The 21,223-nt window shown below is 41.9% G+C and overlaps 1 long non-coding RNA gene across 1 annotated transcript; it reads right to left on the bottom strand.

Annotated features, from left to right (window-relative positions):
• Nucleotides 1-10,058: 10,058 nt before the first annotated feature.
• On the bottom strand, nucleotides 10,059-20,844 carry LOC133507668 (uncharacterized). The gene is made up of 3 exons (XR_009796870.1): nucleotides 20,671-20,844; nucleotides 15,263-15,496; nucleotides 10,059-10,305 (listed from the first exon to the last, which is right to left on the bottom strand). It is a non-coding gene; the product is annotated as an uncharacterized LOC133507668 (long non-coding RNA).
• Nucleotides 20,845-21,223: the final 379 nt, after the last annotated feature.

The following is a 21,223-nucleotide window of genomic DNA, read 5'->3' as shown; positions in this document are numbered from 1 at the left end:
AACTGAACAGATTGTCCCTTGTTTGCTTGGTCAGTTGTACAAAGCACAAGTAAACGGGCTGAGATCATCATCATTATTGCCGTCATCATCACCGTCATCATCGTCATTATTGCTGACAAGAGGAGTCTATTCAAAAGGAGAGTTTCAGGATTCTCCACCGTCTAATGACGTAAAGGTCCAGCTTTAGGGCGAAAATGGTGTTTTCATATATCCCGAATCCATACAGTGCACCGCAGTGGGAGCGCCTCAAAGAGTGAGCTCACTCGGGCATGAGCGCATCGGCTTGCGTCCACCCGCATCCCCAAAACTCCACCCCTCTCCTTTGGGAGACATATTTAATTTAATTAAGGCCTGTCAGGGCTATTGATTTTGGCACTTTCAATTACGGCCCGGCAGTTTATGGGCCGCATGGGTTGTGGATCTACCGATCTGTGATGAGGGGGGCCCTATCAGTGCGGCACCACATGGAAGAGGAGCCTCTTTGTCTTCCTTATGGGCCTGCGCTGTCTGCAGGAGACGCAGATGTATGGCTGCAGCCTCTGCCCCGCTCCCCTCTTGCTACTCATAATTAATCCCTCATTAGACAGCTCTTTATTGTTTAATTTGTGCACTTCATAATCAAATTGGGCAGATTAATTGCTACAGAATAAAAAAAAAAACCAGAGTGAAAAATAAGCTTTTTAATTACAGTGAGGCTTTATGGCGCTCGGGGATCTTTGGCTGGCAAATATTTCACACTCTCAAGAAGTTCCTCTATCACTTTTTGAGTGATGAACTGCTATTGGGATGCTCTCTTTATACATTGCGAGTGCCGAGTGAGCTCATTAAAATGTTTCTCGATGATATATTTTCCCTTGCCGTCCTAATTGCAAAAGTCAACCTTACAAATTCTTGTGCTTATTTATGGTGGTGGCCTTTTGCCTGTGCTTGTGTTTGTCACTACTTGCTGGTCAGTGCTGCAATTTAAGCTGCACTGCGAGTGTGCACGAGACAGATAAAAAAACAATAAACAAGTGTGATAATATAAGAAAGAGAGCCCATTCTCCCCACCTTTAACTTGGTCCACTGAAGAAAAAGTGATTTGGATGAATAGTGTTGGGTGGGACAATAAAATTGTAACAAGCTATTTGCTTAACACATTTTTACTGCTTATATTTAAGTGGCAACTAAAATACTGGTAGCCTCTGACACTTAATAAAAAATATTGTGTATGCTTCACACGGGCACCTTGTAAAGTCCGTTCCAGGCCAGATTTAAGTGGAAACAGAAATGTCGACTGGAGTCACTTTCTATGGCTTCCACACAGTAAGGGTGACATGCTTTGCTTTGTCTGTGAGTTGCAATTTTGAGACAAATCAGCGCAATTAAAGCACAGTTTTTTTTCTTCTTCTCTCTTTTACAGACCGCATATGTGCATGAGCTAAACCAAGGCCGCCTGGGTGTGAGTGCAATGAGTCACATTTCAATTACATCATTTGAAGAGAGAATTGATGTCAAAAGTAGGGTAATTGCGCTGACTTTCGTGTCACCGTACACCTTTGCAATTACCACGTCACTCACCGATTAAGGCTCATTATCTTTCTGAGAGGCTGGCAGTCCCTCACCACCCCAGCACCCTTCCACACACACACACACACACACACACACACCACACACACACACCACACACACACACACACACACACCACACACACACACACACCACACACACACCACACACACACGCACACACACACACACGCACGCACGCACACTCACGCACGCACGCACGCACACTCACAAACACACACGCGTGCACACATACATAAAATGGATTGGCACAAACCTTTATGCTAATTGCTAACAGGCACACAAAGCGAACATGCGTAGCCGGCTGAAGTGCAATAGATGTAGCTTCTGTTAAGTGGGCGGGAATGATGAGGGTGAGTTACACAAATATGATTATTGTGTTTCACTTGACAGACATGTGAGCATAGCGAAAAGTACATTTAGTGATGGGCCGGGCCGGTAAACGACCGCGCGGCAGCGCAGGATAGGATGGCTTGGTGGAAAAATACTGAAAGGCACTTGAATGGTGGAATTACGGGCAATTCAGTGTAGGAGATGGGCTCCAGTGCAGGCCCCTTTTTTAGGGATCAAAAGGTGGAAAATTTGAAGGAACTTTGGCTCTAATGTGACTCATTATATCCGAGTGTGACAAAATGGAATCTCTTTTACATGTGATAGTCTTCGTTTTGCCTCCTCATACTACAGCTTTCACATTCTTTTATGAGACTTGACCAAAGATGAAGTGTCCCCCTCACTATCAACTTCCCCCCACCCCTTCACCATTCACCACGGCCTGCCTTTTATGGCGGCTCGAATCCCTCTCGGCTTGAAGGCTTCATATTATCTCCACATTCTCTTATTCAATATTGCCGATGACTATCTCTGTTGAAGTACAGAGCCATGACCTGCAGCCTCAGTCCTTTTATGCACAACTGGGACTCATTTTATGCCTTCTATTCAGCAGTCAAACAGATTTGTATTTGCTTTTGTTTCCAGCAGTTGATCAAAATTGGCTTACGAATACGATTGAAGTCAATTATATATTTGAGAGCATAAGTGAGGCACTTTATCTTTTCATCTGACATCATATCTCTCAATTTACCTGAAATACTGGAAGAGCACTCATATCCCAATTCCACTGCACATTACAGAACACCCTAACAAACCAATGTTTTTTTTCCTAAACTTATTATTATTACAAGTAGTAGTACAGGTATTACACAATGAAGAAAATCAGTCTTTGAACACCCTGCTATGTTGTAGGTTATCCCACTTAGAAATCATGGAGGGGTCTGAAATTTTCATCGTATGTGCATGTCCACTGTAAGAGAGATCATCTAAGAAGAAAAATACAGAAATCACAATGTATGATTTTTTTAAACTATTTGTGTGATACAGCTGCAAATAAGCATTTGAACACCTGTCTATCAGCTAGAATTCTGACACTCAAAGACCTGTTAGTCTGCCTTTAAAAGTCCAACACAACTCCATGTATTATCCTGAATCAGATGCACCTGTGTGAGGTTGTTAGCTGCATAAAGACACCTGTCCACCCCATACAATCAGTAAGACTTGTAACTTGTAACATGGCCAAGACCAAACAGCTGTCCAAAGACACCAGAGACAAGATTGTACAACTCCACACGGCTGGAAAGGGCTACAGAGACATTGCCAAGCAGCTTGGTGAAAAAAGGATCATTGTTGGAGCAATTATTAGAAAATGGAAGAAGCTAAACATGACGGTCAATCTCAATCGGGGTGGAGCCCCATGCAAGATATCACCTCGTGGGGTCTCAATTATCCTTAGAAGGGTGAAGAATCAGCCCAGGACTACATGACAGGACTTGGTCAATGACCTGTAAAGAGCTGGGACCACCGTTTCCAAGGTGACTGTTGGTAAAACACTCTGACGTCATAGTTTGAAATCATGCATAGCATGGAAGGTTCCCCTGCTTAAACCAACACATGTCAAGGCCTGTCTTAAGTTTGGCAATGACCATTTGATGCTACAGAAGAGTCATGGGAGAAAGTTTTGTGGTCAGATGGGACCAAAATGGAACTTTTTGGTCATAATTCCACTAACCATGTTTGGAGGAAGACGAATGATGAGTTCCATCCAAAGAACACCATCCCTACTGTGAAGCATGGGGGTGGTAGGATCATGCTTTGGTGGTCTTTTTCTGCACATGGGGACGACTACAGCGTATTAAGGAGAGGATGACCACGCCCATGTCTTGTGAGATTTTGGGGAACAACCTCTTTTCCTCTGTCAGAGCATTGAAGATGGGTCGTGGCTGGGTCTTTCAACGTGAGAATGGCCCGAAGCACAGAGCTAGAAAAAACAAGGAGTGGCTCTTTAAGAAGCATATTAAGGTTCTGGCGTGGGCAAGCCAGTCTCCAGACCTAAACCCAAAAGAAAATCTTTGGAGGGAGCTGAAATTCTGTGTTTCTCAGGAATAGCCCTGAAAACTGTCTGATCTTGAGAAGAGTTGTGTGGAGGAGTGGGTCAAAATCCTTCCCGCAGTGTGTGCAAACCTGGTGAACAACCACAGGAAACGTTAGACCTCTGGAATTGCAAACAAAGGCTACTGTACCAAATATTAACATTGGTTTTCTCAGGTGTTCAAATCCTTATTTGCAGCTGTATCACACAAATAAATCGTTAAAAATTCATGCATTGTGATTTCTGGATTTTTCTCATTAGATTACATCTCTCACAATGGACATGCACCTACGATGAAAATTTCAGACCCCTCCATGATTTCTAAGTGGGAGAATTTGCCATATAGTAGGGTGTTCAAATACTCATTTTCTTCACTGTATATATTTTTAGGGATGGTAAAGAGGACACATGATGATGACCACAGCACAAGAACTGAAACTTATTGTGGTTTAGGGCTTCATCAATCCTCCGCCTATGACATATACTAAATGGTGAGTCATTTTACTTTTTGTTTGAACTATTACAGAGTGGTTAACATACTTACAGTGTTGGTTACTTTTATATATAATAAATAAATTAGAATAGATTTCTATGGAAAACTAAACAAATTAGATATCAACCACAGTCTTGGCAAAACCTGCTCCTGAGTGCTTTAATATTTATTGTTTGGTAATTTTAGTTACTGTTAAGCCACTGGTTGGGGACTATGGATGACAAAAAGATAAACTTATGCTAAATTTTAGCAAACCCTGTTGCTGTTCATTAGCAGTTGACACCGCCATATTATTCCGCCCAGGATCCATTTTGATAAACTTGTTTACTTGCCATAATCAACACTCAAAAATGTAGAAGTAAATACAAGAGACTCTCTGTCTCGTAGGATGTTTGAGTCTCTCATGAAGGCTGATGCGTTCAATTGTTTCTGTTAGATGGGTGCTAGAACGCAGATTTTCACTTACTGGAATCAACAGCATTCATCCCACAAGTGCCACCACTTCACGACCTTTGGTGGAAATCTGCCTTGTACTTTGTACATAATCCTGCTAAAACAGAACGCCTTTATGTTTGCTTGCTTGAATCTGTCAGAGATGTATGACTTTACCACAGTAAAATTATTATAATTTAACTGTACTTTGCAATAGTGTTGAAACGCTTCAGGTTGCGTACATGTTTAAAACCTTAAATTCACATTGAAAGAAGGTGTGTGTCCAGAGTCATTATAAATTGGTGTTGCTTTGTTAATGACGTGCGTCAGGCTGTGGTGGTGCGCGTTCTCACTGTGTGGTGGAGCCACGGAGGCTGCACAAACATCGCAGAGGCCCCCTTTCCTCATTTAATGAAACAGCGCAGGGGCCCGCTGAATGCACATAGAGAGCGAGCTCACAATCTGACAGACAGTGTCACGGGGCCATGCCAATTATGTTTTCAGTGAAGGTCCACCAAGTCCACTCATGCCTTCTTCATCTAAAGCCAAATGCACCCCCCTCCAGGCCCAGACATAAAATAACAGGACAGAGATATGATTACTAATCTGCCCCCCAAAACTAAACACTAAAATGTTGGGATTTGTTAGTTTAGTCATCAAGAAGTGTTTCAAACTGAAGTGGGGGTCCCGGGCTATGATGGTTTAATGAGAGTTTGCCGCTTCAGATGTTTGTTTTTTTTCTGATTGCACCGCGTTAAGCTTGATGCGTCTGTGAGTGCTCTCTTTTCTCTCTCTGTGCTCTGCAATCTACTTTTAATAGCTGTAATTTGTTGGTGAATGCAGGCCAATGGCGACGGGCTGTGTACAATATGCGTGAAACATGAAGAATGCGTTTACGTGTGTTGTTTGGCCATCAATCCCACAAGGGGGTCTGATGATCCATCTTGGGAACGCCGCATAGTCCTTCTGGGATTGTCTATTAAGACGCCACTGCTGTATTGTTTTTTTGCACATCAAGGACGGATGTGATGGAGCCCTCTTCTTCTGTGCGCAGTCTCTGCTGAGCACAGGTACTACATCCACCTGACAAGGGGGAACGAAGTTTACATTCATCCTCTTGCCAAACATCACATATGTAGCTGCATGCAGAGCAAGAGACAGGGGAATGGAGGAGAATAGATGCAACGGGTACAGCGGGTACAGCTTTGATTGAGAACATCATCAGAGGAATTCATGTGAATGACAAAATCCTTTCTGTCAGTTCCGCTAATCGTATTTCTTGATTAATGCTGGAACAAACCAGCCCCTTTCTTTGTCTTCCCAGAAATCAATCATCTTTCTGGGGGGATAGCTAAAGAACAAAAGAATGACACTAGACCTTGTCAAGTAACAGAAAAAAGCAAGGTAGCAGGTTAATGCTCATTCGTCCCGGTCCGTTGTCGTGTGGAATTGTAGAACTCTATGCACACCCAACTCCTGTTTATTGTTGCATTAGGGCTGAAGCACTGGATGGAAATTGATTAGTGATTGGTTGTGATTCACACAGCTGAAATTCATGCAGCCAGTGTCGAATCAATTAATATGATTACGTATGAGTCATTGACATATATGTATGACTGACTGTCTTCATCCCAAAATCTTTTTCCCCAGACCGGTCATCAGATTTGTTCGTATTCTTCAACAATTTTCACCATCTGCAAGATTGAAATTTGGATAAATCCTGCAATCGAATCACTGAGTTTAAATGTCACCAGAATAAAACCTTAACTGGTCATGTTTTCAATTTTGCAATTTCGCACATGAGGAAACAAACGGTAACCATTGTTAATACATTGTTAAAAGGAAGGAAGAGTTAGCTCACGTAAAGATGAAGCAGACAGAAACTCACTTTAGGGTGAACATACCATTCTTTATTATTAGTATTTTAACATTGTTAAAATAGACATTTTGAGAGATGTTGGATGGGACCACCAAAAGTAAAGTCAAGAGACAGCTGTGGGTTTGATACAAATGATTTATTGCTCCAGACATGCACTGGCAGTGCCTTGTAGTTTCCGAGCATACATTGCAAATTTAGCATGAATGGATGCCTTTGCCTCTGTATTACAATGCCGGGGGGGGGAGCCCCACTGGGGCAACAATGGCAGAAAGAGCTTCGTGTATACAAAGGCAACAGGGCCTGCATGGGAGCTGTGAGCGGTAGATGTGGTCACGTCTTCATTTTGGGGGTAACCGGATTATTGAGCCCCTCAAAGAGGCGACATGCAAAGTGACACGTTTCCGGGCGGGGTCACTTTCACTTTACAGTTTGAAGAGTTGCTCGTCTTCTGCCGTCTCAAAGGACTTTCTGCTGAAAGGTGAGATCTTCTCCTTCAAGCGGGGCTGCGGTTGAGGACCTCCTCCGCTCGTGCACCCCCTGCAGCACAAAGCTCTTTGGGCATAAGGAATACAATTAAATTCAGCTAAAGTGAGACCGAGGCCTGCTTGGCCTAATAGGCTTAGGATTGGAAAATAAATGTAGTTGCGTATTATTGGTCTGAAGTTAATCCTCCGTAGCTTGATAATGGAGTCCAGCTCGGTGAGAAGGGTCGGGCGCTAAGAAAGTCAAAGCGGGGTTGCACTTGACTCTTGACAAGCCCTTAAAACTCCTCCTAAGTGGTCTGTGAGTGTTATCAAGTGTGCAGTGGCCCGATGATCTCAGGACCACAGTGCAGAGTTATATAAGGTTTCATCAAATTAACAGCGGCTGTGTGAGCGGAGTGCTGAATAATAATTTAGTAATGATTAATACACTTTTGAGACGTATTTGATGGGATTAATATGCAATTATCCTGTCCGCCGGTGACACCGGATCTGATTTCTAAGGTTGCGTTAAACTAGGCAACGAAACTTAAAACACTCAAGTTGCTGTTTGCGTTCAGAAATGGCTTCCAGTCGCAAAGCCGTCCCGTGAACAGATTGTATTTTTCTCCTTTTCCCACCATAATTGGAGCGGCACTTTTGCCCTTTTGTACATATTATTAAGTTGTTAGGACTATCAAGTCAGAGGTTGGCCGTTCGACCGCATTCAGCCACACGCATTGTTAATCCATTCGCTGTTATTCCAAGTCGACAGGTTTTGGCCTCTCTCAAGGTTCTGCAATACCTTACAGCTGTGCACACGGTCATGGATGTGCTGCCGCGAGATGGCTAAATTGCTCACGGTGTAAATAGAACCCAGATCATCCTGCCCCAAAGTGGATGGAAACAGTTTTCTAACTTATTTAGTTTGGAACCATCAAGAAAACCACACACTTAATTTGAAGTCTCTCTTCTTCGGGAGATTTGAATCTGCCTTTAATTTCCCAAGCACTTACTTTTCCGACGTGCTTTTCCGAATGAGTACAAATAACCTCGAATGGAGGTGTTATGTGACGTTTGCAGGATTGTGATGGCTTCCGCTTGCACACAGTACACGCACACACACACATTTTTGCTCAGTGGCCTTCAATTATTACTGTCCAAAGTTTAGACACACATGAATAGAAACTAAAAGTCCAAAACGCAACCAAGACTTTCTACCATCTGGGAAAGGCCTCAAATATTTAATACACATTAATGGACAGGAACAGAGATGAGACCAGTGTAAGGGTGGAGGGTGGGGTGGGGCTGGGAGTAAAAGAGTCAATGCAGGCAATCTTGCTTTCTTTTTTCTCGTTACGATGAGATTTAATAAAGATAATGATGCACAGCTATATGCTCTACCAGTCAAAGATTTGACTATAGATGAGAATCATTACTGTTGCTTTCAGAAATTATTTTTACTGCTACTCTGTTATCTACTGTGTCTAGTTTAATTACTAAACTATTTCCATATGGACAAAAGTATAGCTCCCAAATTCTGTCACATAAATTGTACAGTCACATTTTGTAAGAAGATATAATTTAAAAAAAACTATGGCCTGCTCTATTTGTAATTGTTACTGTCGCCAAAGAATTGGGTGGTATTCCCACTTAATTAAAATTCTTAAAAGAATAGCAACAACCACAACGATGAACACACACAAACATTTGTTCAAGTGTGTAAATGAATCGTCTGCTCAGAGGATCACGGTCTTGTGTGCCTCCATGTTTCTGTTTTCATCGTGCTACAGGACTTTAGTTACGTTCAGCCTTTTCCAACGTGCTTGTGTTGTTGACATTTGCCAAAATGTGCCCGGTGATTGGGCAGTAGGCCAGCTGTGATTGGCTCCGGCTCAGCTGCGACCTCAGTGAGGATAAGCAGTACAGAAAATGAATGGATGGCAAATACTAAGCAAATTGCCATTTTTCAAATTGCCATTATTCCAAAACAACTGTTAATACAAAGAAAGGGCACCTCTCAAACAAAAATCTTTGACCCCTAATAGATCCTGAGCTTTTTCATAGTTGAGCAAAAGCTCCTCAGCAACTCCAGTCGAATCTTGAAAGAACTGGCTGATAGAGGCGGGGGTCATCTGTGGGGATCATTACTGATTAGGTTTTTTTTTCAGTTTTTTTTTTTTTAGGCCATATGCTCCCACATTACTGTACAGTACAAAATACAGTACAAAATTAACTACAGCGTATTATTGACCCAGAAATAGTTCACTCCCACTCCTTGCCTGCTTTGTGGCACACCACAAGAAAACAGCCGCAACCCATTCTGAGATGAACAGACTTGTTCAACGTCATTTTAAGTGACAAATGAAAACAATATTTGGGTACATTATTCAATCCCGATGATCCGTTTTATCTGATATCCTTTATATTGGAGTCCGTTTTATCAAGGTTCTTCTGTATCTGTCAAAATACTGTAAATAACATTGATGCACCTTGCGCCAACTCACTTCATCTGTACATTCTGTAAAACAGCAACAAAACACATTTTATTTATTTATCTTTTTTGCTTGGACAGCAATGATATCACTTTTTAAAGTAAAAAACACTACAAGTAACACTGTAACGTACATTTTCTTAAAAAAACTAATTGACTGAAATCTATTCTTCTGAAAAGAAGTAATGATTCCACTCAGTAGTAAACTCACGTTACTCTGTATCTAGATATTAAGTATGGAAAATATTGAATGTATTTTTTTTTTTTTTGGTGATGAATTCAGTGGAGTTTTCTTGATGCTGGAAAAAAATCAGAAAGCTTGAACTCCCTCAAAGATATTTGATGTTGAAATTTGGTCTTATCTTGTTTAGTGAGAGCTTGCAGTCGGCAATTAGCACAATCAGTTGTGTTGTTTTTAAAGAGAAAGAATCTCCTTGGAAGTACTGCCGGCTCTTTGATCACATGCTGATCACCTGTCTACTTATCTGGAATGCTGCACACACGAGGCCTCTGTTTAGTGTTGAGATTGTGTGGCCAAGCGTGCGGCAGATGATCCTGAAGAGAGGGAGCGAGCGAGAGAGGAAGAGAGAGAGAGAGAGAGAGAGAGAGAGAGAGAGGAATTGGACGTTACACATCCATCGCACAGTCTAGAAAAGCTGATAAAAGCCAGATTTAGTGGCACTCATAAAACACAAGGCGAGGTTCTAATTGTGCACTTATATCTACTGCAGACCCCGGAAATAGGAGCACTAAATTTCCATCTCAAGTACCACCGCCAACCGAGTGAGATTCTTTCTGCCCTTTTAACTCTGTAGGTGGGTTGACATTTGCATCTTTAATATTTTTTTTTCCAAACGTACAAAACTATGAGGAGGATTTATTTCAAGGAACAGAGGACTGTGTGGCCACAGAATATTCTCCTTCTCTGTATGGAATTGATCTGTTTTACAAAAACAGGAAATACTTGCAGAGAATGATATGTACTGCTGAAAATAAACACAATAGGAATCTGCAAGGTTCAGGTTATTTGATGATTAAATGCATCAAAACTACATTTCTGCTCTTACTGGTTGGTGCAAGAGTACGTTCATCTCCAACTGACCTAAAAGAAAATAATTAAAAAATACAACAAAGCACTGGACATTCATTTGCACCACATGAATATGTAGACAATAACAAAAGGTTTATTAGTTATACTGAACCATAATCATTTCTATCAATATTTTATGCATTAAGTTGTGTAATTTGTGTGATGTATTCTATACCTACATGTAATAACAAAACATTTCATTGATAACTGGCATGCAGTGTCTGCTCTTCTTTTGTGGCTCAAATGAAAGAAAACAACAAAAAGCTGCAGCAATCTGCACATGAATCTCCACAGCAAAAAAAAAGGCATTCTGATAAAGTATGATTGCATACTTAATTATTTCAAATGAATGCCAATAATTTATTCCAGAAATCACCTATAAACAAATAGCATTTTCTGCTGTGTTCCCCCCGCCCACTTGTTTAAGTACACAATTGTACATGAGCAGTGGGCTTTAGCATGACCTTTGAAAACAAGTTTGAGTGTGGTAGGAGGCAAAATAAAACAACGTCATAGTGGAAGTGTCCTTGTGAAGGCGTCATGAGACAGAAAGAGAAGTGGAGGAGGAAACGACCAAAAGAGAGAGATCAGACTGGAACCTCCTGGCGTATCTAAATGATTACAATGAGCTCCTTTCAAGTTGGAGTGGCCAGCGCTGTGACTTGATATGATTTTTATCAGATGCTGAAATGCCACATTACCAAGTGGGCAGTAAATTATGTCTAAACCAATTACAGAGGGTCCCGGTGCGGCCCAGCGGTCACAGAAGGCCAAGACGACGGGAGGGAAGATGGAAGAGCGAGTTGGGGTGGGGTGGGGAGCGGGGTGGAGGGGGGCAGCACTGAGAGGAGGAATGAGGGGCATGGCTGGAGTTTGTCTTGATTAGTGGGGTCTGGGGGCGCATGAGAGTCTGGCGATAAGCCCCATCGTGACGAGTGTGTGTGTGTGTGTGTGTGTCTGTGTGTGTGTGTGTGTGTGTGTTGTGTGTGTGTGTGTGTGTGTGTGTTTGCAATGCACATAAACAATGGTATGTATCCATGTCTGACAAATCAAAGGAAAGCATCGGGGGAAAATATGCTTCAAAGCTCCCCCCAATTGACGCTAAACCAATAACTCATCCTTCCTCAGTTAGCAAATACTCATTAAATGAAATGGGCGAATTATTTTCATATCTCGGGCTTGCTGCATTCTTCACACGCGACATACATACAGGAAATGGAAATGTCGGGAAATGCATCACGGGGGTTATTTACAAGACAAGAATTTGATTTTCTTCAGGACAAAATCATGTCGTAACAGTAAAATGAAACTTTTCATACGTTTCACTTCCGAGAGAAACGTGCATAAGTGAGTGTATGTGCCTTATCATGTCCATCTACTCTAATTTGTTTATTCCTGTCTCTTTTTATGAACACCGTTAGACTCTAAATTGGTGACAATGACCACATAATTAAGATAAAATGAAAAGCACCATTTTAGACTGATGGAATCATTTTACCATCCGTGAATTGACTGGATTGACTTGATGTTTATTTGATGCCCCTTTCATTGGTTATGAAAGACCTACATTTCATTTTAAATCTAAAATGACAAATATCCCTTCAGCAAAATGCAGTGGAATCTCTGAGGGAAAACATAAATCATTCCAGTAGGCTGAAATTCTGCAATTTGTTTTAATTTCGAAAATATTTTCACTATAGTTAAAACCTAACCCAGAAAAGTATCTGTCACAGAATCAAGTGTTACCATTCATAGATCTTTTTTTAAAATTGTTAAATGTCAAACAACTATCAAGTGATACTTCACCGTTTGTAATGAAAGATCAAAACAATAAAATGCAACTTTATTAGTGAATGATTTAAGACAAAATCAGGTGTCTGCTAAGAGGTGGGAAGTTACAAAGTGTTTATACTTACTCACTGTACTTAAGAAGATTTTTTTCAGGTTAACTGTACTTTACGTGAGTATTGATTATACTGGTGACTTTTTACTTTAACGCCTTACTTTTAAAACACAAATATCTGTACTTTCTACTGCTTGTATTGTAAAAATGATCCTGTTACTTTTAAAATTTGCGACGTTGCGGTGTAAAAAAAAACACAAGAGTGAAAAAACAGAAGTAAGCAAGCTAAGAGCAGCAATGTCATAGATCTGACACTCCCTTTGCAGCTCCGTGAAAACGGTGACGCGGCGAAGTATTCCTCCGTCTTCCCGATCAACCAATACTGCTATTTCTTCATCAGATGAGGATAAATCTGAGAAATCAGCGATGGGCATAAATGGTGTCCCATGTAATCGAGCCTTTGTTGTGGTACGTAACATGTCACATCTGAAGTGGATTTCCCCTTGAAGTAAGGGAGTGGCTTTGGAATGTCAATACTTTTACCTACGTACCATTACTTTTTTTCATATCTGCGTATGCTTAACATTTAAAGTACTCTCATCCACTTGTAGAAACTGTTCACAAAAGCAACTTGTTTTGGACTACATGTGAAATAATCCATAGGAAGAAAAAAACAAACACCCTGAATCCTTTGCTGCTTGCTAAACAAGATTAGTCTTGCGTGGGTTGAACACTAACAAGACTTCAGCCATGTCGCCTTCAAGTATGGCTGACGTTGGAATTGTACGCAGTCTCTGTAGACGCTCCGCTCATTATATTATGTTGACTCACTTCCTTGACAGTATAATGATACAACCACCTAATTCGCATGAGTATTTCACCCCACATCTTCCGTGTTTTCTATTCGCGTCAACCGTTTCAGTAATAAAGAGGCTTTCAAACTGATATGAGCCAACCCTTCTTGTTCTAATGTTTATTCTGCCTATTCCCATATCCTTTTGTAGACTCCCAACTGCTTCCCCCATATTCCCGGATGTGAGCGGCGTGGAGCCAGCAACAGACCGCAGATGAAAGGGAAGACTGAGGAGGGGGAGATGGTAATGAAGTAGAGGGCAGAGACAAGGGGTCTCGGCGGGGACTCTCATGCCCCTCGGGACTTGTTTCGCTGTCAGACCACGCTGGCCCCCACGTCCACAGCTCCCTGTGGAGAAGATGTGTCAGAGGATGTTGTGGGTCAAGCATGGGAAGAGGCCCAGCCTGCTCAGATAACGGCTTTCTGCTAAATTAGCAATGGTACTTTTGATGTTTTCATGTAAATAAAAAAAAGGGAGATTTCTCTACGGAGATAATTACACGACTGTTTTTAAGTCCAGTAAAAGATTTTTCTCTACTTCTTCACATGACGGCAGTTAGAGAAAAAGGCAAACATTTGAAAATGTGTCTCTAAGTGTTGTTGTTGTTTTATTTGACAACCACATTATCTTTCCCAGTGAACACTGAAAAAACATACACGTTTTAAAATGGAGATCGTGCTCATCTGTGTCAAGTGTCAAAATGATAATGGTGGACCACAGCACCATGCTAGAGTTTCTGCAACCTTTATTTACATTTTACATATGTACAGACGAGGTATCAGGGGCTCGCAGGGTGTTCGGTTCCTGACATGTGATGTTTGAGGTTACAAATGGATGAATAAACGTAGTTTTTTGGACGACGTAAGAATACATCATCGCATAACTCAAGAAGGTAAGCTAAGCTACATTTGCTGTTTTTCATTTTGATGGCCAAAATCCCAAAACTGCCACCTGCAAGATTTTGGATAGGATAAACAGGATCTCCACAAAACATGCTTTTTAGTTTTCGCAAATACATCTCCAGGGATTTCTCATAGGATACAGAATTTGTACAAATGCAAGAAACAACAAGTCTTTGTAAAAATTGCAAATTGGAGGTTTTGAGGACAATTTGATCATTTTGTATTTATGGCTTTAGCAGACGATCCCAGCGTACTTTGAGCAAAAGGCAGACGACACTCTGAACTGGTCACCAGTCAGTCACAGGGGACATACAGGGACACGCAACTATTAAAACTAACTCAGTGGGAACAGAACCCACAATGCTTGCACCAAAGTCAGGCAAATGTACTGATACACCACTCATGACTGATTGGCGAGTTTAGAAATAGAAATATCCTTGAATGTCATTTTTTTTTTTAATAATCCTGTAGTGTTACACTGAGAGCTTTCACGAGTGGCAGGCGGCTCGTAGCATCATCCTGCATGCAGTTCTGCTTTTGCTCAACAATTTACCACTTTAAAAGGCCCAATAGCCAATCTGCAGACAATCGTCCCCTGTAACATTATCTGGGCCCTGCTGATAAAATGCAGATGTGGCTCCTCTCAATGCGAATTTGTGACCCATTAAGAACAGCCCCTCCTTTTTCCTAACGACTCCATCGGTCGTCCTGGCACAGACTGCGGGCCGCCTTTTCATATGCATTCCCCCCAAGCAGGTATGTGGATAGTATCAGGCTAACTAACCACAATGGTGAATTTGTTCAACAAGGAGCACCGCATTACTTCAATCCAAGTGTGGCTCTCCCTCGCTTTGAGATCGCTGGGCTAGATTGGCGCTGCCTCCCCAGCGTCTCTTTAAGGGTGGACAAAAGGTGAATTCAAGCACTCCCTTTGAGCTTCAGGAGACCCGAGTCCATTCTGCTGATGCCCCACGGTCAGTCCCCGTCAACATCTCCATTGGGCCGCTGACACTTTCGTGTCTCAGGACAACCGTTGCAGCAGTTTGGGTGGACCTGCCTGAAAGCAAAAGCTGAGTCATTGTGGTTGACTGATACAAATGCTATGTTCACATGAGTCATTATCTGAACTTTCTCACAGCAATCGAGCGTCATTAATTTTATGGGCTGGTAACGTGATTGTTTTGGATAATCAAGCAGTTTAATTGCAGAGCCGTTGGGAGCAAACACCAGAACCGGTTTATCAAGGTTATCAAATGAACAACCACTCATTACTCATCTGCGCTGGCAGCAACTCAATGCTAATTTGCATTGAAATGTTTGAATACGTTTAACAATTGCAGAATTAATTGGTGTAATGATGCAGCACAGGTAGGAAGCCACACTGCACAGGTTGGGCCTTCAGTCTTGTCACTCGACACTTCTGCCATTTAGCTGTTTTTTTCTCCTTTGACATTGGAAAAAAATACTGCAAAATGTTGATCATGTTCACGTCACTTTTAACTTGTGCTGATTGTTTTCTGCGTTGACTGTGAAGTTCTATTTTTTTTTTTAATACAAAGTCTAGTCCCTTAATGGGAGGTTCACCATACAGTGTTCACCCTACATGTGTTCCTCTGCTATATCCAGGTGGAGCATATGTGTCTCTGCTGCTGCATATTGCAGGTGGCATGGTGGATCAGCTTTACAGTATGACATTGGAAAAAAATACTGCAAAATGTTGATCATGTTCACGTCACTTTTAACTTGTGCTGATCGTTTTCTGCGTTGACTGTGAAGTTCTATTTTTTTTTTTAATACAAAGTCTAGTCCCTTAATGGGAGGTTCACCATACAGTGTTCACCCTACATGTGTTCCTCTGCTATATCCAGGTGGAGCATATGTGTCTCTGCTGCTGCATATTGCAGGTGGCATGGTGGATCAGCTTTACAGTAAAGGCCTCACACTTCTGAGGTCCAGGGTTTGATCCCGGTCCCGCCTATGTGGAGTTTGCATGTTCTCCCCATGCCTACCTGGGTTTTCTCCGGGCACTCCGATCTCCTCCCACATCCCAAAAACATGGTACATTAATTGGACACTCTAAATTGCCCCTAGGTGTGATTATGAGTGTGTCTGGTTGTCTCAGTGTGCCCTGCGATTGGCTGGCAACCAGTTCAGGGTGTACCCCACCTCCTGCCCTTTTGACAGCTGGGATAGGCTCCAGCACTCCCCCAACCTTTGTGAGGATAAGTGGCTCAGAAAGTTGCTAGATGGGTGGATATACATATATATATATAATGTGTTTTACAGTACACAGGCAATCCCTACTTACAACATTCCTCTTATAATCATTTCAGACATGGGAACACTTCTGTGCTACTAAGAAGGGACCGACCTAAGCTCCAATAGCTGTTCTTTTGAGGATATGGGTCATTCCACTGAGGTGGTACACAATTTGTGACATGCAAGAAAAATTTAAAAAATGTAATCATTTTGTTGAAAATATGTTAGTAAAATTTTGTTGTAGTGTAGCAGTTAGATTTAGGGGTGCATGGGATAAAAACAAACACAGTTTATTTAATATGACCATTATATGACCAGTGGTCGCTTGTAACACTGACTCTAGATATGAACATCGACATTGTATGAAAACTTTTGGAATTTTTCACACGCGCAACACCACGACTGCCGTAAAAAGGAGGCCGGCTTGCTTGAACGCGCCTTTATCTGTGTGCGCTCGACCTGTTGGCTACACCTGAATCAAGCAACGAGGTGGATGATAGTCTAACATCATCTTTTTTTTGGGCACTCCGTCACACGATCAACCAAAACTCCCTCGCGATCGACGTATTGAGCACCCCTGGTGTAACTGAATTTCCTTTTACATGGTTCATGATTTTGATGACTTTCGATGTAAATGCACTCACAGTACATGAAGAAGCTCTGAACATGCTCTTTTGGTATCACTTCTAAACATGCTCAGTACGGTTAACTTGCATTTCCTGTTACCGGGTGAAAACAGATTGTTAATGGCCCCATCACACCATGACGTTCTGGCCAGCGTCCGATAACGTTTGAGGAAACGTTGGTAGTCGCCCATGGTCACCGGGATAGCTCCAGAGTAGCGTTATTTCCACGCCAGTGAACGTCAACGATCGCTGGGAATCAGCGGAGACCGCCGTTCCGGAAAAAACGTTTTGAGCATGCACAAAAGTTCTCACCGAGACCAGCGTCCATCAACTTTTAATTTTAAACGCTGCAGAACGTTCAAGAACATCCGTGGAACGTTTTACTAAGGTTCGCCGAGCGTTGCACGCATTTGCCTATCGTTAGTCAGTCGTAACTGTAGCTTTACTTGGTTGTTACTTAATCGTTTGCTTTGCAGTGAACGACTCACTGGCAACCTGTCAACGCCCACTGAACAATCCCCTAACGCACACAGCGTGTAACCAAAGTGAAACGAACGTCGTTTGGTCTCCATTGAGCGTCATTCGAGCGTTTCCCAAACTCCCATGCATATAAGGGATATAAACCGATGCTTTGTAAAACCAAGGTCCATTTAATATTAAACTACAGTAGAGAACACCTACTAAGGAAGATCCAGAAAGCAGCAGTTCGTTTTCACGGAAAAACTCCACCAGACTATCCTCAACAGCCGGGTCCAGAATCCTGCAATCCTTTCTCTGCTTCTTTTGTCTCTTTGTCAGACCGTCCTCACTGGGGTTTGCAAGGTGTTTAGGGTCCCCAGGGGGTGTCACATGGTGCGTGACTTCGCGGACGTGCTCTTCCTCCTGCTGTTGTTTTTCCTCCAAACACATTGCTCATGATGAAAGAGGCTTAGCTTTCTTACTAGCAGCGCTAGTTGCTGAAGTCCGCTCCCTAACTTTTTTTCTTCTCGGGGGCATGATGCTCACTGTTCTAACTCACGACAACAGCTGAAGTGACTATGAACTTTCCAACGTTTTAGTGCCGGTTCCACTGTAAAAATTCCACGCCAGCAAAACGCTTTTCTGTTGTTATTCACCCATTGGTCACACGCTCAACACGCTCGTCTTACGTTGACAAATCGCTCGTCGCGCCCCAATGACGCGTTTGCACACGCTAATGGTTTTTAGGGGTATCTTATTTGGTCGCTGTTACACGCTTTTCGTGCGTTAGACACGCTTTTCATGCGTTAGACACACGTTAAGTCATGCGTTAGACACACGTTAATCACACGCCACATGTGTCATCCGCGTTTGAGAACGCTGAAAAATAGAACGATTGAAATTTTCAGAGGACGTTGACCAGAGGACGTTGACCAGAACGTCATGGTTTGACGGAGCCTTAAGGAGCAGCCTTGTTTTTTTAACATTTCTGAAATAAACATGTTAATTAATGTCAAGACTACACAAAATAAGCAACGTCTTTCAGTATCTATTTTTTCTACTCGTACCAAAATTTACGCACTTGATTTTTCGTGCTTGACTTTGCATATTTGCGAGAGCGATGGCGCGCGGGCACGAACGAGCTCGTCAAATGTGAGTGATTGGATTTGAGTACGTTAACAAACCAATTAACGGCCAGCTCGTTAATGCACTGCAAAGTATCAAGTAAAAAAAAATCTGAAAATATGACTGACACTTAAAAATGTAAGTGAATATTGTCTCATACTCCTTTTGTAGCAATTGACCCCTCCGTACAGGGCACTTAACCACGCCTCCTGAAGTGATGTCATGCCACGTGCGCTGACGTAAGACAAACAATTAGTAAAAATGGCAAATACAATACAATACATTCTGAACTGAGACAGACTCCATGCTTCTGATTTCATTCAATCATTCACACGTAGCAATGTTATGCAAGCGAAGAACGTCTCATTCATCCATTTATACGAGACGTGTATTGAAAATCAAATATAGGGCATATCTTCGTGCAAACACAGTCTGGTTAAGCTTCGGCCGCAAGCCGGCAAGAAAGCGACACATTTGTGCAGTCCGATCATCGCTAAATATCGCTCAACAAAGAATAAGTGTGTCAATCATTCACACGTAGCAATGTTATGCTAGCGAAGAACGTCTCATTCATTTATACGAGACGTGTATTAAAAATCAAATATAGGGCATATCTTCGCGCAAACACAGTCTGGTTAAGCTTCGGCCGCGAGCCGGCAAGAAAGCGACACGTTTGTGCAGTTCGATCACCGCTAAATATCGTTCAACAAAGAATAAGTGTGTCAATCGTTCACACGTAGCAATGTTATGCTAGGGAACAACGTCTCATTCATTTATACAAGACGTGTATTAAAAATCAAATATAGGGCATATCTTCGCGCAAACACAGTCTGGTTAAGCTTCGGCCACGAGCCGGCAAGAAAGCGACACATTTGTGCACTCCGATCATCGCTAAATATCGTTCAACAAAGAATAAGTGTGTCAATCATTCACACGTAGCAATGTAATGCTAGGGAAGAACTTCGAATTCATTTATACGAGACATGTATTAAAAAGTCAAATATAAGGCATACCTTCGTGCAAACATCTGTTCCGGTTGATATTAGATGGATTTAGTTGATGATGCGGTCTTCCACAAAGTTTGATCCATCGAAGGCATTTTTCGTACTGGGTCTTCGGTTTTGGAAAGGGTACGAATCGAACTCCACCAACTAGCCTTTCAGGATACCTGTCGTCACTATTACAAAGTCCGTGACTACACTTCTTAACCATATTTTTTGTTAAATAACCCAAATACGCAATAAAACGCTAACAAAACCTATACTGGACCATGCAATGTTGTCTGAGAAAATGGCGGGAGCAAAAAGGGCCGTGGTTTATGCAAATCTCTGGCCTCTGATTGGTCAGTGACGCGGATTGCGCAATATCCACGGAGGGGTCAATTGATTTATCCTTCTATGATTATTTTGGAAGATTATCAATTCCATATAGCTGTCATATTTTTATGACATGGTTATGAAGTGGTGGCATGATTTTGCCAATTTTGTTCTAACTGTACCTATTTCCCTTGATGCGCTGATCAAAAAACACAAAAATACGTTTGATTTATTACAAAATAATTGGACGTGGTTATTGATAAAAAATATTTTATATCTACATGTTGATACCTGATTACTGACGATACTGCTGTGTTAATATTTGATGCCTTTTAATGTATTTTGCCGTCAATAATTGGTTGTAACATTTGACTACGTCCGTGGAATGACCCATATGCTAAATGCCTTTGTAATGTTGTATGCTGTGTTTGTGTTTTGCTGCTCACTGTGTTAAAGTAGAGGAATTTTGAAGGTACAGTATATTATTACTGTAACTTGTTTTCTCATTTTTGCTTGAAGATAGAAAATAGGCTCCAGCATGGCATTGGCTCCAACACGCCCGTGACCCTTTTGAGGATAAGTGGTTGAGAAGATGGATGGATGGATGGATGGATGGATGGATGGATAGTCTCTCTAGGTTGCAGATTTACGGGTGGGTCTGTAGGATAATCCTGGAATGAACAGATTAATTTTGTATCAGATCACATGTGCAGGCAGGCAAGGAGAGATGTCAGTGACGCAGCGTGCAAACAGTGCTGCACCCCTTGAGCTAGTGTGGGAAGGGTTGTTGATTTCTTATTCAAGTGCACCTTGGCAATAATCCTGGATGATTCTCCTGTGGTGTGGGGTGTTTTAAAATGATTGCTTCTCCCTGATCTTCTAAGAAAAGATGAGGCCCACAATTGTAAATGTTTACCATGTTCAATATCTACAATTGCAAGTGTGGTCAAGATCAAGTTTAACCGAGCTGCAGACTGTGGGATTGTAAGGTCAAACAGA

Source organism: Syngnathoides biaculeatus, chromosome 10 (genome assembly GCF_019802595.1).
Source record: "Syngnathoides biaculeatus isolate LvHL_M chromosome 10, ASM1980259v1, whole genome shotgun sequence".
NCBI lineage: Eukaryota > Metazoa > Chordata > Actinopteri > Syngnathiformes > Syngnathidae > Syngnathoides > Syngnathoides biaculeatus.
Note: the sequence above shows the minus strand (reverse complement) of the source record. Positions and strands in the feature narration are given on the sequence as shown.